The sequence below is a fragment of the Pseudopipra pipra genome, chromosome 3, assembly GCF_036250125.1.
Source record: "Pseudopipra pipra isolate bDixPip1 chromosome 3, bDixPip1.hap1, whole genome shotgun sequence".
Lineage (NCBI taxonomy): Eukaryota > Metazoa > Chordata > Aves > Passeriformes > Pipridae > Pseudopipra > Pseudopipra pipra.
In genome coordinates, this window is record NC_087551.1 from 108,240,079 (window position 1) to 108,243,414 (window position 3,336).

At 39.5% G+C, this 3,336-nt stretch overlaps 1 non-coding gene across 1 annotated transcript; it reads left to right on the forward strand.

Moving 5' to 3' along the window:
• Window positions 1–2,134: 2,134 nt before the first annotated feature.
• TRNAA-AGC (transfer RNA alanine (anticodon AGC)) lies at window positions 2,135–2,207 on the forward strand. The gene has a single exon. It is a non-coding gene; the product is annotated as a tRNA-Ala (tRNA).
• The last annotated feature ends 1,129 nt before the right edge of the window (window positions 2,208–3,336 follow it).

Genomic DNA, 3,336 nt, shown 5'->3' on the forward strand with positions numbered 1-3,336 from the left:
TCTGGAAACTGGCAGTTTATCACCTAGGTGATGATCCCTTTATATTTTTACTTTGTAGTGTGAAATATAAAACAATTTCAGATGACAGGATGACAAAATACCACTTTTTCCCCTGCTGAAATCTTTAACCTCTCGGAGATTATGATTCAGATATATTTTACATTTGAGATGAACATCAAGAAATCCCAAATCTCAGCAGCAAGGCATTAAATAGCTGCATGAATTTGGCAGTGGCAGTTTGCCACTAAGTCACACACTGTGGAGGATTCTCCCTCTGCAAAGGAAAAAGCAGCAAAGCAGTTTGGAGATGTGGAACAGCTTGCACCCTGCAAAGGGGCACTTATCACACAAACAGTGTGATTTTCCAGCCCAATCTGTTAATTGTGCTCATGCAACTGTCCGGGAGGCTCTGCTGTCATGCTGCTTAGATGTACAAAAGTGTTGCTGATCTCAACAACAGTGTCTGCACTATCCCCATGCTCTCCAAGGGAAGATTGGATCAGATGCACAAACTGGGACAAATAGATACAGTTCTGCTGACTTCAGGGTGCTTTGCAGCTGAGGATCTGAGCTAATCTGTAAAATATATCCATCTCTTTGCAAACTTTTTTTTTTTGGCTGAGTTTCTCTTTTTATGCTAAGAGGTTCTTCCCCAGAATGTGTTGTGTTTGGTCTTTTCTTTTTTTTCTTTTTTTTTTCTTTTTTTAAGCATGCTGTTCAATTCCAGAGAGATTTTCAAAACCAATAATAACTACAGTATTATCTATTCTATACTTTTTGAACAGAAAAACAGTTAATGATTCCCAGTCATTCTCAACTGCTTGGCATATCTTTGTCAAGCACAGAGAGTATGAATCCAAATTCTATCCTGTCATTAGGAGTGGACTTCGATAAATCTGTTCTACTTCAAGCCTCTGAATGGTGCTTCCTGCTAAAAGGAAAGGGCTGGCTCTAGACCAGCTGCATTCCATTAGCTGTCAGTATATTCGAAATTATTTTTCTCTACAAATAAAAAATATGTCTGACCAAAAATATATCTCATTTGTTTTGGTCAACAGATATACTTAACTGGATCTATACATTGGCCTGGAAGACAGTGATAGAGCATGAGCATTCTAGCCTGATTTTGCTTTTTGCCCTTACAATTCCCCTGACTAAAATTAATGGTACCAGCAAGAAAGAAAAAGAATATAACAATAATTTTGGAAGGAAGAAACATGCATTAATTCATTTCTTGATGAAGGACATGATCTGGCAAAGTAGCATCTGTCTCTTCATGAGCCAATATTTATTCAATTTTTTGTTCTGATTAATTTAGTGGTATTTAGAGCTCAGTGATTTTTAAACTGGTGTTGTAAGACTGAAAAGTCTGCATGCGTAAAACAGAACCACAAGGCTCAGCCCAGATTTTGCCTTCAGAAGTTAATGAAATTGGTGGGAGAATTGTATGAAACAGTTTCTCAGAAGTACAAGTTAACAGATTTATCTATAACTCATTTAGCTGATGAGAGGACAAGCCAGCATTGTGTCATTAGTTGTGATCAGGGTAGCATGACTCAGATCAACAGAGTTCATTAGTAATGCTATTTAAGGTCTTATATACTTCAGTGCTTGCATTTTCTTCAGTATCAGTTTAGCTCACAAGGTGGGATTTATCCCACTCACACACAGACAGCTAAAAATTAGTATCTAGACTAAACATTCATCAAAAATCTTCATGAAATAAAGGGAAAAGCACCTTCAGAAATCCCGTTTAGGATATGAACATCCGTGTCCCAAATCCACTGTCTGGTGAGAGAGCCAGGCAAATTAGCTATCGTGCAAAACTTTAACTTCATGAGAGCTGGGTGATGTGAATCCAGCATGTGAGTTCCTTTAATGGTAGTCTTTATACAGGTAAAAGGTAGTTAAGGATGAGTTGAATGTGATAAAGACTTTGTTCAATAAGCTGATCTTATGGTAGCTACCATTGCATGTCTCTTTATTATGTATAATTATTTTGTGAACAAAGTCCATTCCTGATGAATGGAACTCTTGTGATACTTATTTCTCTGAGACTTTCACAATAAGATGATGACGCAAGTATAGTAACAATATGATGGATATTTTTACATGAAAATGTTCCAGATAGGAAGGGGAATTAGCTCAAATGGTAGAGCGCTCGCTTAGCATGCGAGAGGTAGCGGGATCGATACCCGCATTCTCCACAATTTTTGGGGAATGAGAGGCTGGAGAGCAGCACCATGGAGAGGGACATAGGGGTCCTGCTCAATGGCAAATTGAATCTGAGTCAGCAGTATGCCCTGGCAGCCAGGAGGGGTAATCGTCCTGTGCATCGGGTAAAACAACACTGGCCAGTCGAGGGAGGGGATGGTCCCGCTCTGCTCTGCACTGGTGTTGCTTTACCTCAAGGCCTGTGTGCAGTTTTGGGCATCACAATAAAAAGATATAGAGCTATTAGAGAGCATCCAAAAGAGAGTAACAAAGATGGTGAAGGGCCTTGAGAGGAAGCCATATGAGGAGTGTCTGAGGGCACTTGGTCTGTTCAGCCTGGAGAAGAGGAGACTGAGGGGAGACTTCATTGCAGTTACAACTTCCTCATGAGGGGAAGAAGAGGGGCAGGCACTGATCTCTTCTCTCTGATGACCACTTACAGGACCAGAGGGAATGATCTGAAGGTGTACCAGGGCGGTTTAGGTTGATTATTAGGAATAGGTTCACCACCCAGAGGATGGTTGGGCACTGGAACAGGCTCCCCAGGGCAGTGGTCACAGCAACAAGCCTGACAGAGTTCAGAAATATTTGGACAATGCTTTCATGCACGTGGTGTGATTCTTGGGGCATTCATGTGCAGGGCCAGGAGTTGGACTAGATGGTACTTGTGGGTCCCTTCCAATTCAGGACATTTATGTGAATCATTCTATGATTCACATAAAAATGATGCAATATTGGTAGCATTGCAGATGCTGTAGGCACCATATAAAGTCTAAATATAAGTAAAGTCTAATAAAAAAATGTAGGCATGAATATAAGCACTTTATTACTGTAGAAGAAAACTGTTACATGTTTCATGAATAGTTCCATAAAAAATGTTATGTAGAGAACTCAATTCCATTTGACCAAAGACCAACATTGTTAAATGCCTCTGGGGCCCACAAGATATGTGCATTTCAAAACTGAAGTATGATTTGTAGGAAACCCCATGGTAGGTGATTCTGTTAATGTCATTGTTTTCCTGGTGAGTTTTTCATAAGAGAAAGTAATAGAAATTTGATGGTACATAAATATTTATCCAAAACATAATGTGAAGAAAATTTTTACTTTTTTTGGGTGGTT